Below are 12,790 nucleotides of genomic sequence, written 5' to 3'. Positions count from 1 at the left end.
TATAGAAGAAAACAGAAAATACAAAAAATGTTTTCTTGAGTCACTCATAATTTCAATACCCAGAGATTATTTGTTATAATTTGCATATAACTTTATAATCTTTATAAATGAAAATTATATATTAATTAAAATCTATAAATCATATGTTTTGGGTTACACCAAGGATGGAGTTTTGTGTGAATACTACTTTTTTGTTTAAAAGTAATATAATGTTAAATCTGGTTTAATATTTAATATGTCATTAAACCAGGGTATTGTGTAACACAAGTGTAGGCTGGGTATTGCACAGTTCTAAAGGATATCATTAATACAGCCTATAGACCAACTCCTGGAGTTGTGATTCTCTTATGATATCTAAAATCAAGCACAAAATTTCTTTTGAATCTATTTTTCCCCAATAAAAATTTATATTTTCCATTATTTTGATGTTGAGTATGTCATGGAAACTAATACCTGAGCTTGTTACATTAAAGCCTATTTACCCATTGCTTGTAAGTTCTGAGATACTTAAATTATCTTCCATTAGCTTGACAATAAACCCATTATTAAGTAAGTTATTTCTCACAAATTCGGGAAGCTAAATATTATATAATTTTTTTTTTTTACCTAGGGATAATTCATGTGTTTAATTTAGGAAACAAAAGCACTTAAAATGAATGAACATTTTAAAAAATGAGTAAACATTAAATTGGCACCACAATTGTATTTTTCAAAGTAAAGGAAAATATTTTGATTGGAACTTTAGTTAGAAACATAAAAACAAAATTGTAAAAATATGATAAAACATAATCTAATATTTAAATTAATTAGTTTACAACTTCAAAGAGTTCAATTCTTAGATAAGACAAAGACCATTGTTTTCTTCCTGGTGTAATTTACTGACAAACTTGTACTAATGCATGATACCATATTATCATTTTTAGTATGATAATAAAAAATGTACATGTATCTAGACAATCAATTTTTGCAAAGATCTCTCTTAATCTTTTGATTTGTAAATCAATCTCTTGAAACTTCTATCCTGTCCTTTTCTTTGCTAACTATTTCTCTCCCATTTCTACTGCTCATTTGCCAATGGCTTCAAATGATATCTAAGTATTTCTCTAATAACTTTTTCATGGTTTCCATGGAATCCTGTATATTTTGTAAAGCTTGAAGTTCAAATTTGAAAAACATTGGCCTTGACAACATTCAAGAATAGAGGCAGGCCAAGCCTCAGAGAAGTTCAGGAGAGGCTAAATAGATTCTACTGTTAAAGCAAGATGAGGTTGAAGAATGTTTGAGGGAACATTAAATTTTCATATGGTTTGTTTATTCATGAACTTTTTTTGATTTTCTATGTAAACTTATAATGCAGGTCCTTGAAATATAAAAACACAGATAAAAGGGAACCCTGTATATAAGCAAAATGAGGTACAATTTAACTGACCTCCCAAGACCCCTTAGAGAATTAAGAAAGAAAAAACTAGTTCTATATCTCTTAATTTCATCAAGCTTTGTAAATATTGTTAGATTTATGTAGATTAAGCAGTCACAATTCCTATGAAATCACTTATAATAGTCCAAGCTATTGAATATGTCTGTGTTGTCCTTTGGGTCTTATTAGGGCTGGTTCCAGACAAAGCTGTGATGTAAAAATGAGATAACTTTGGTGTTAACTCTCTTCCAGTTCCCGGTAGGTCATTTTTTCAGGTGTTTCAGTTCTTGCTCTCTTTCTTTTCTGTTCTTGCAATTTGCTTTTCTGGTTGCTATAGTTGCATGACAAGTCACACCATAACTCAGTGGCTTAAAACAATCATGTTAGTATCTCTCATGATTCTGTGCATTTGGGTCTAACTATATAGTTCTTGCTTGCAGTCTTACTAGTATATGTAGTTATGAGCAGACTTTAGCTGGGCCTTCCATCACCTGAAGTCTGAACCATCTGGACATCCAAAATGACCCATTCATGTGTGTAGTGAATGCTGGCTGTCAGCTGGGATCTCACCTGGGGCTGCTGAGCAGAGTACCAACTCTTGGTTTCTCTGTGCTGCTTGGGCTTCTCACAGAATGGCAGCTGGGTTCCCAGAGGGAACATCCCATGAGTAAACACTCCAAGAGACTTGGGCAAAAGCTGAAAGATTCCCTGTGAGAGCACTGAAAGCTTCAGAAAGTCACTTTTGTCACATTCTAGTGACCAAGAAAGTCACCAAGGCTAGCCCAAACTTAAGGGAACAAGGAGCAAATTAGACTACACTTCTTAATATGGAAGTATTGCATTATGAAATGGCATGTGGAATGAGAGTTGCTACAGTGGCAGTCTTTGGAAAATACAGTGTACCATGCCCTCCAAGTTGCCTCTAGAAATTATGGTTCCCCAATGTGTAAGTTTGTTCCAGACCCATTTTCCCAAATATTTCCCATTATGAAAGCCTTTTTTCATCTTTCCACTCAAATGAACTTTTCATATGTTTATGGCCTAGAGCCATGCTTTCTCTAGGAAACTGAAAAATAATGTAGGTTAACTTGTTAATGACTCATGGAGTGTTGCCTGATACTGGTAACATATTTGTCTTCCAAACCATAGTTTTCTCATGGCAAATGATTTCACTCAAAGTAATTACATGAGAAGAGAAATTTGGGAAAGTTTCAAATGTACCAAAAAATGGCAAATGGCTTCTTTACGGCCATGTGGTAAACTGAATGATATACTTATATTACCTCATTTAATCTTCACACCAAGCCTGTGAGTTAAGTATTAATTACATATGTTTATTAGACAGTTGAGGAAATTAATGCTTAGAGACAATAAAGCACTTGACAAATGCTTCACAACTATTGAGAATTTCTTCGATTTCTTTCCAGATGTGTATGATATCCAGGAGCTGCTCTCAACCACTAAAAATACTACCTCCCATAACTACAGAATCTGTCTCCATTCCCAACAGAAACATTCCACAATTATTTTTTCTAGTGTTTAATAAGCTATTAATCTTTTATCAGTCTATGAAATGATCAAATAAGATAGAAAACATAGTTGGCCTTAGCTCATCCTGCCTCTCTTTGCAGACCCAGTGGGATACCTAATAGTGGAATGGCAAAAAAATAATGATATTGGGTAACTGTATTTATTATTTGGTCAACACACCATATAATGTAAAAACACACCATATATAATGTGAAGTACAATGCAGTTAATACTTCAAGATATTACCACTAGGTTAATGTTTAATAACATTAGATAGAATATATCATGACACTGTGGTAATAAAAGATCTGTTTGAATACAATCCCAAGCAGGAAGTAAATCTTCATATTCAAAGAATTTGCATAAGTCTTGCCCCCCCCCCTCCGCCCCATGATCATCACAGAGGCTATGACCATTCAAAACATTCAAAAGAATTCCAATGTTTCAGGTGGAGACAGGTGGTAAAAAGGTTGCAGGGGAAATTATGCAGATTAAAGGGACACACAGAGTTTTTCTTTTTCCTTCCTTTTTCTTGCTGGCCAATTCTGTAGAAAAGCCATTAGAGGGTGCCAAGAAAAATAGACATAAAGACCAAGATGTCAAGTCCAAAAATATTAAGGAGGGGATCTATGCAGAAGGGATATGAAGATTCAAGCCTGATTAGGTGAGGAGGGTTTAGTCTGGGCTACTATAGCAACATACTCTAGACTAGGTGGCTTAAACAACAGGCACTTATTTCTCAGAGTTCTAGAGGCTAAGATGTCCAAGATCAAGGTATCAGACCACTTGGTTCCTAATGAAGATAATCTTGCTGGTTGGCAGATGCCTGGTCACCTGCTCACTGTGTCCTCACATGATAGAGTAATCACCTCTTTTCTTGTTCTTATAAAGTACTACTCCTATATCATGAGGGCCCCACCTCCATGATTTAGGTGGTTGCCTGATAGTCCCTTAATCCTCAGTGTGGAGAAATTGGAATTTGATATCTAATCTTATTGTATAGATTTTAGAGTTGATTAAAAATTCAATGTTCTTTCTAAAATATGTGGTGCAGTAATTCTAAGCCACATTTTTGTCTTTAAAAAATCCAGAGCCTTCCATGAAAACTCTAGGTGTGTATATTATCAGATTACTTGGGAATATATATATATTTTAATATAAATTTCTGAACTAGAAGGTCACACATAAGCCCTAAGTGGGCAAAATTTAAAAAGTAATTTTCCATATAGAATTCTGTCTTAATACAAAATAGTCCTAAGTTTGTTCTCTATGATAATCATATTTGAAAAATACTTGACTAAATTGAATGTGCTACAAATATTTACATAATAGAATTCCCAAACTTAATTATAAATGAAGATCTAATATAAACATTCTCTGAGTTTTAATGTGGGAGTAATGATTTAAGGATAAGAGGAAAGAAATAATAAATCACTCCACCTTCAAGAGTCATAGCTCTATTTTCATTTTAAAATCTCTAGTCTTCTAAATTACAAGTTAATATTTCATTGAAAAGTGGTGAAATTTACACAAAATCAGAAGATTAAGTCTGCTTAACTCACTTTGATCTCCTACAACATGGAAGTTATCAGTTTTTATTTAAGGACAGACTAATTGAGTGATAACTTTGTGTTTGTCTAGTCCTTTGAAGGTTAAGTGTTACCCAAATATAAGATTATTAAAATTTATCATTCAAAAGTCAAGCTTATCATAAACTCCATATAATCAATATTTTACTTACAAATGGGATCAGATTAACTCTATTAACAAATATTAAAATAAAATGTAAGATTATAATAACCCCCCAAAATGTAGTAACAGTTAGAATCAATGATTGTGATAAATATATATAATGCTACAGTCCTTAGTAATTGTTTCATATAAAGAGTAGAGGCCTGGTGCACGAATTCATGCACAGGTGGGGTCCCTTGGCCTGATCGGCGATCGGGGCCAATGCGGGGTGGGGTGGCTGGCTGGGGGGAAGGATTGCGGACGGTTGTCCCAACAACAAGCTAACCAATGGCCGATTCCATGAGTAATCGGGCTCCCTCCTCCCTCCTGTCTGCATCTAGGGTGCAGGTGAACCAGATTCAGGGCTGTCAGGGCCCCAGCAGCAAGGTCTGGGTCAGTGTGCATCGTAGCTACCGGCTGGTTGTCCAGTTGTTCCAGTTGTTCCAGTCATTCCGGTCGTAATGATCGCTTAGGCTTTAATATATATAGAATATTATAAACATTACAGAACATACTAAAATCTATCAGATTTTTTATACTTATATACTATTGTGATGGTTCTCTTAATAAGTCCATAAATATAGACTGATGATTAATCTGAATACCATTTCTGGAAGCTTCCAAAACTTATATCAATTAATAGAATCTTTCTCTTAAATTAAAATTTTGCTTTAGTTAATTTCTTTAAATTTATTTAGAAACACTGGGGGAAATTATATGCATTTATGCTGGAACTTCTAAAGATAATGCCTGGGCATTGCTCCTAGATAGCATTTTTCCTGGTCTCTCATGATAATGAGTAAAATTCCAACTGAATCATGAACCATGATGCACTCTTGGAATAGAGCTAAACAAACTTATTGAAGAAGCAGGCCTACACTATTTTATGATACTTCTTATTTTATTTTAGATATTCTTGTGACTATGTTAAACTAAATGACAAGTTATGGTATCTGAGCCCAAACTGAATTTTTGGCTTCTTTTAGTGGAATTTCATATGGTATTTGAATATATCTGCTGTCTTAAAAATGAGTCATATAACTGTTTATGAAATGTCTTTCATAATCCCAATTCACTGATAGATGTTGGACAGGCTAGAAGAGAATTTTAAGCCTACCACTTGTTCCAAAAATGCTTTGCACATATAAATTAAAAAGAAACAAGTCAGTATGAATTGAAAAGATTTTAAAAGAAAAAATATTAACAAAGGTAAGGAATTCAGATGTTATACAATTAAGAGCAAAAATGTAAACTTCCTCCCCAACTTCATTCCATGTACTCATTCCCTTATTCACTCATTTTAGTCACACCAGTCTCATTTCACACTTGTCCCCTTGCCAGCTGCTATGTTCGTCCTGCTTGGAATGCTGACCCTCTCAATTACAATTTACTCTACACTTACAACTCTACATTTGGTCTATTTATTATCCTCCTTTACTGTCTCCAGAGCACATATTACTTTTGGAAACTATCATTTATTGGATAATTTCTATGTTTATTGCCTGCTAAACCCATTGAAATGTTAGCTTCATAATGACAGGGACTCCCTCTTCTACTATCATATGCCTAGTACATAGTACCCACAATATCTAGCACATCATAGGTACGTAATAAATATTTGCTGAGTGAATGCACTGAATACAGAAAACTGTTATCATGTCACTTCCCTGTTCAACAGCCCTTAATAGACAGATCAACAAGTTCAAATCTCTATAAAATTGCCACCAATGATGCCTCCAAAGTATGATTGATTCCATTCCACCATCTTTTAACTTACTTCTCTTTGTCATGTTTAATCAATGCTTTCTCCAGGAATTTCCCAAACACACCTGTATTTTCCCACAACAAGAACTTTACTCATATTGCTTCCTCTTTCTATCTCTACCCATTAATATGATATCCATTCTTCCAGGCAGGGTGACAGTATGACTTTTGTGATCTCAAGTCACTTTATCTTCAGAGGCTCCTTCTGCTATAAAAATATTAAAAACTATTGGGTTGGTATAAAGACAAATATATCCAAGTCAAGGTCATTATCATATATCCATAATTATTACATTCAATTTTTTCTGATTTTTAAAGAAATTAATATTAAAATATTTTTATTTGAGAGCCCCTAAAAGTATCATGGGTCCTAGCCATTGTTTACTGTGCCTTTTGGATTAGTTGACTCTTCCTCTAACGCAATTTAAATGTTAACTCATCCTGGAAACCTTCTCTGAGCACACACCCCAACACACACACACACACACACACACACACACTCACACATACACACACGCTGTGCACTACTCTTTTCTCTCCTTCACTTTCATAGGACTTTCTATGGGTCCCATTAAACTTAGTAATAGACTGGAAGATTATTATTATCTTTATGAGCCTCAAAGTTTCCATCATAGAGCGTGATATTTTCTAAGCAACAATATTGATTTGATATTTAATGCAGGTACTAGTAATATGGGTTCTAATAGCTAAGGAAGTTTTCAGGAGAGGTGATTTTAGATGATCCTAGAGACATTGATAAATGTCAGGTCCTCGGCATTAAACTATTGAGTCTGTAGGATAGAAATATTTTATGGGTCACATGTGCTAGAATAATAGGTGATGATGTTGGATAGATAAATTGCGATTGAACTACAAAGAACCTTGAATTACAGGCAGAGAATTAGAGTCTGGATGCCGTAGGCCATTGGAGACCCTTCAGGTCCTTAATCAGGAAAAGCAGCATGATGAGAATGGTATTTCCAGAAGATTTATCTCTGAGTTGGGCATTGAAGGGATCAAAGCAGGAAACATCTGGAAGCAATAAAAGTAGAGAGATGATAGAAATGGGCCAGTCTGGCTGGACTATATGCCTCACCTCCAATTTTTTCATAGGCAAATGGAAGTAAAATGTAAGTTCCAAACAAATAAATAACAGAGTTTATTTTTCTCTGGCTCTCCTCAGCTTCTGGTGAAATCCATTTTTGTGATAAGCTCATTCCTTTCCTAGCTTTCAGATGGCGAGCTTTTTAGTCATCGTTTTAAAAGGCCAACATATTTGTTTACTGGAACAGTCAGAGAGAGGCCAACAGCAATAACTCTTATCATTTTATTCTAAGGGAGTAACTCTACTTCATACCATCTTTGGATGCAATGTAAATCTCAGGGAGAAGCAGAAGCTCGTTTGTGTTTAAATGAATTAACTTCATACTGAAGTGATGATCCTTTGAAGCCATAAATTAGGCTGCTTCAAAAGAATGCAGCAGAGGGGCATTCCAAAAGTGGTTACCAAACCAAAGATGAGACGGAGATCTTTTTACTTTTAAAGGAAGTTATTCTTACTAGCATTAGCGAATAAAGTGTATCGTTTTTATTATCCGTGTTGTGTACGTAGGACCCCAGCAATGAGAGAAAGACATATGACTATTATTAATAGGAATATGAAGAGCACATTAAAACCTCTTTTTACCTTCTGTTTCTGTGAGGAAAACAAAATATATTTTCTTCTGAAATAATGATATATAAGGAAAGAGCATGTTTGTATTAGAAAAAAACTAGGTAACATGGATGTGGTATGTGTTATCGGAGGGGAGAGAGCCTCATCTCCCCTGGGTGCTAGTGGGGGTGGATTTCTTGTGATATCCCAAGAAAAGGAATTTTCTGAGACTCATACAGAGGTTTTGATATAGTAGAAAGCTTTATTTCTGTGGAATGACATGCCTCGGTTTCTGAAGTCCCACTTCCCTCCATCTAGTCATAGAAAAAAAGTAGCTGGGGCTTTGGTAGAACTAAAATCAGAGCCAGTGTCCACAGTTTCTTTTCCATGTTGGAGCCGGGTCCAGTTCAGCATTAGGCCAGCTTCGCTTGTGTTTCCCATGGCGGTCCATTAGTCCATTGTGTGTGGGGTTGGCATGGCCTTGGACCATAGGGCAAATACAAGGAAGCCAAGTGTCACAAGCCAGGCGTGCCAAGAGAGAGAAAACTCCTTTGTTTAGGAGATTATGTAGTCCCAAATTTTTGTGGGTTTGTAGTGGCCCTGCTCATTCTGGCCAACCATCTCTGTCCCCAGGTTTGACCGACAGGCAAGTACCTTCCCTATATCACATCAACTTCACTGGACATGCATCTACCTTCCCTTTATACAGTTCCCCTTCCCCAGTGTTTACAGGGAATAGTTCTCTGGGAAGTGCAAAGTTGCAGTTTCCTGGTGAAACTGCCCAAATGACATGCCTATAATGTTTGGCCTTCCCTTTGCTCCTTTCCTATTATTAATAGCTAGCTAATTACAATGGTATCATATGTTATATATATATCCAAGAACTGAGTTAGGTGGAGGTAGCAGAGAAGCGAGCTCAGGCCACAGTGTTTTTAGGAAAGTGTCTCTGCGATAGAGGTTCTTTTGTCTTCTGATCAGCTATTGTCAACTCTTTCCACAGTCTGATAAAGCAGGAAAGTTGGACTTTCTACCTCCCTTCCTGCATCACACCTTGCTTCTTCCCAGGGAACTTAGCCTCAAACAGAATGCATCCCACACTGGGGAAGGAGTACGAAGATCCATTCTGACCCCTGGCTCTAGATCCCTCAGCAGGAGCTGTAGAAATTTGGAAATTCTTTTTATATTGCAACAACACTAAAAGTTTAAGGCTATTGTCTTGCTAGGAACACAAAAATACAGTTTTGCAATTCAAAACCTAGTACCAATGTTTTTCTCTCTCACACTCTTTTATTGTTTTATTCTCCGAAGTAGCAGTGCTAATCTTTCTTGAGGCAGAGCAAAACAATATAAAGGATTATATGCAGGAACATTAGAAAGAGAAAATCATCTCAACAGACACATTTAAATGTATACCATTATTTCATTTATAAATTCTGTGGAGAAAAGTAAAAGAAAAGAACACACCTGTGCTTAATACTGTTCCATAGTGTCCCTTTCTTATAGTGTCAAAACTTGACAGCCAGGCATTTACAACTTTCCATAGACATGTTCATCTTACAGTATTTTTCTGTAAAACACATGTTGAAGACACAGCAAGTCAATCGTTGTTTCTCTAAACAATGTCTGTTTCCATGTCTTTGCTGAAGTCATCCTTACTGCCCTTCCTTAACAGTTATCATTGGAAGCCTCTTTGTTCATGTGGGCCCAGTTCAAATCTCATCTCAGCTATGAAAGTAGTAGACAATACTGAGAACTCTCTATCTTATCTTGTATTCCTGCATATTTCTATCATATAGTGTATCCCCATAAAACATTTTTTTTTCCTTTTCTGATATATATTAGAACTTTTTAACTGGTCTGTCTCCCTCATTAATGTGAGTAGTTGCAGAGCAGAAGTTGTGAATAATTCACCTGATTTCACCCACAATACTAAGCAAGATGCCTTACACATAGCCCTGACCGATTTAGCTCAGTGGATAGAGCGTCAGCCTGTGGACTCAAAGGTCCCAGGTTCGACTCTAGTCAAGGGCATGTACCTTGGTTGTGGGCACATGCCCAGTGGGGAGTGTGTAGGAGGCCGCTGATCAATGTTTCTCTCCCATCTATGTTTCTGACTCTCTATCCCTCTCCCTTCCTCTCTGTAAGAAATCAATAAGATATATTTTTTAAAAAGATGCCTTATACATAGAACATGATACTCAGTACTAATCAAAATAGTAATTTAAGGAAAATAAAAATTAACACAGATTAATCTAAGTCTAAAAAGTGCAGCATAAAATATATATAAACACATCTAAAGAGTTGGGAGGCAAAAGTCCCATGGCTTTAATGACAAGATTTAAATGATATTTGGGATTTGAGTTGATGTTGGAACAGGTGGAGGCTTTGGGGTTGTTGGGAGTAGGCAAATGGCTATGTGAGATGGATGTGAACCTTTGGGACCAGAGGGTGGACTGTGGGAGGCTGAAAATGGAACGCTCTCAATCAAAAAAGCTATTTACATAATCCCAGGAAACTGTGAATGTCACCTAATTTGGAAAGGGCCTTTCCTGTGTGATTAAATTAAGGATCTTGAAATCAGGAGATAATCTTGAATTATCTGGGCAGGCCCTAAATCCAAGGACAAGTTTCCTGTTAAGCAAAAGGCAGAGGGATGTTTGAAACAGACAGGTGAAGATGCAGACTCAGAGGGGAGAATGTAACCTGAAGTCAGAGTGAGAGGTTGCAGAGATGTGGCCACAAGCCCAGGAATGCCAGGACAGCCAATAGAGGCTGGAAGCAGAAAGAAACAAGTTATGCCCTGGAGCCCAGAAGGAGGACAGCCTTAGAGATTTCAGACTTCTGGAATCCAGAACTGGGGCAGGTTAAACTTCTGTGGTTTTAAGATATCAAACTTGTGGTGATTTGTTAAATCAGCTTCAGAAAACAAATGGTGTCCTTCCCTCATTTGCATTTGTGCCCACTCAATTGCCAGGAGCTATAATATAGTTAGTGGTAGCTGTAGAACTTACCAGTATTTGTTTTTGCTTGAAAAATAACAAAGCCTAGAATGTTATAAATTGTTATGTATCCATTCATATACAAAGACTGGTTTAGAAGCTAAATGTTGGTTCCCTCATACCACCAAGCAATTCTCCGGGACACCAGCTGGCTGTCCTGTAGTTCATTCTGATATTATTTATCCAGAGGTAGCACCAGGCTCCACAGGTTAAGACCGCCCCCCACCTCCTTTCAGAGCCAGTTGTGAGCCAGGTGTCATCTGTACTTCTGACTGACTGGCCATAAATCAGAGGTTCCTATGACCTCTTCCTTGGGTCAGATTAATTTGCTAGTATGGATGAAAAAGGGGTTCTATGAAGTCACCTCAGAGGGTGATATGATCATAAATTCCTAACTGGGCAGGTCATAGTGGGTAGATATGCCCCAGGCATGTAGCTTCTTTAGGAAAAGGTTTATCTTTGCCTTAAGCAAGTGCATCTAGGTGAACATACCTTTGAAATGCCAGAGTAGTCCTCTTTTTCTGACCCCTGTGAGGCCATCACCCGCAAGAGAGCACCTGGGTTTTAGCAGCTCTATGCCAGGAACAAGGTTGAGAACAAATATCTATTTCTTATTACAAATCACAATACAACACATGGATAAGGGCAGGCTTTTTTGAGCAGAGACCAAAAGGATAAAGGAAGTAAAGATTGTAGAGAGGCAAATAAATTATGTGAAGAGCACTAGCTGCCCTAGTTTGGGTTGCTTCAGAAACAAATACTGAGGTAAAGACTTGAAGGTAGGTACATTTTTGGGGAGGTGATCCCAGGAAGCACAAGTGAAGGAGTGGGGAGAGAAAAGAGAGATCAAAGTGTGCCAGTGTGCCCCAGCCAGCGTGGCTCAGTTGGTTGGGCATCGTCCCGTGCACCAAAAGGTTGACCATTTGATTCCCAATCAGGGCACATGCCTGGGTTTGCAGGCTCAATCCCAGGTAGGGGACATGCAGAAGGCAGCCCATTGATGGCTGGCTCTCATATTGATGTTATCTCTCTCTCTCCCCCTCCCTCTCCCTTCCTCTTTGTCTAAAAATAAATTTTAAAATCATTTTTTTTAAAAAAGTGTGCCAATGAGCAGGTTATTTCTGAGAGCAGCAGGAACACCATCCCATTCATGACCCTCTGAGGAACTCTGTAGGGGATTTCTCCCCCATGCCACAAAAAAATGAGGGACCAGGATGTTTATCCATCATACCCATTCCCCACAGAGTTCCTCTGGAGGCATCAAGGAGCTGTCATCTCTGACCTTCCCTGGGAGAGCTGAGCAAGCCCTCACACAATAATCAGAGAAAGCTCTCAGGCTGACAGTATAGAAGCCCAAGCTCTTGTGGTAGCAAGCTGTAAGCATGATGGAAACCTAGTACTTCCACATCAGATGGACTCAGAAGTAGGCCAAGGAACTCTGTGGCGGGACATTAGCAGTGTGTAGTAGCCAAGATTCAAATCCTGGTTCTGCCACATGCCAGCGGTGTGACCTAAGATGAATTGCTCAGCCTCCCTCTCTGTATTTCAGTTTCCTCATCTGTGAAATGGAGATAATTATAGTACCTATCAACTTCATATTATATAGTACAAGAGTTATTATGCATAGTAATTAGAATAATGCTTATCACATAGTTACATATGTAACAATTCTTACTATTGTTACATAGTAAGAAT

General features: G+C 37.3%; 1 long non-coding RNA gene across 1 annotated transcript in view; it reads left to right on the top strand.

Annotated features, from left to right (window-relative positions):
* LOC139002295 (uncharacterized) overlaps nt 1–12,790 on the top strand; it is a 61,216-nt gene that overhangs the window by 32,987 nt on the left and 15,439 nt on the right. The gene's annotated exons all lie outside the window — the stretch shown is intronic.

This window comes from Myotis yumanensis, unplaced genomic scaffold, assembly GCF_028538775.1.
Source record: "Myotis yumanensis isolate MYYU_CA2020_CCGP unplaced genomic scaffold, mMyoYum1.0.hap1 SCAF_2, whole genome shotgun sequence".
Lineage (NCBI taxonomy): Eukaryota > Metazoa > Chordata > Mammalia > Chiroptera > Vespertilionidae > Myotis > Myotis yumanensis.
This window is presented reverse-complemented; position numbering and strand designations above follow the sequence as displayed.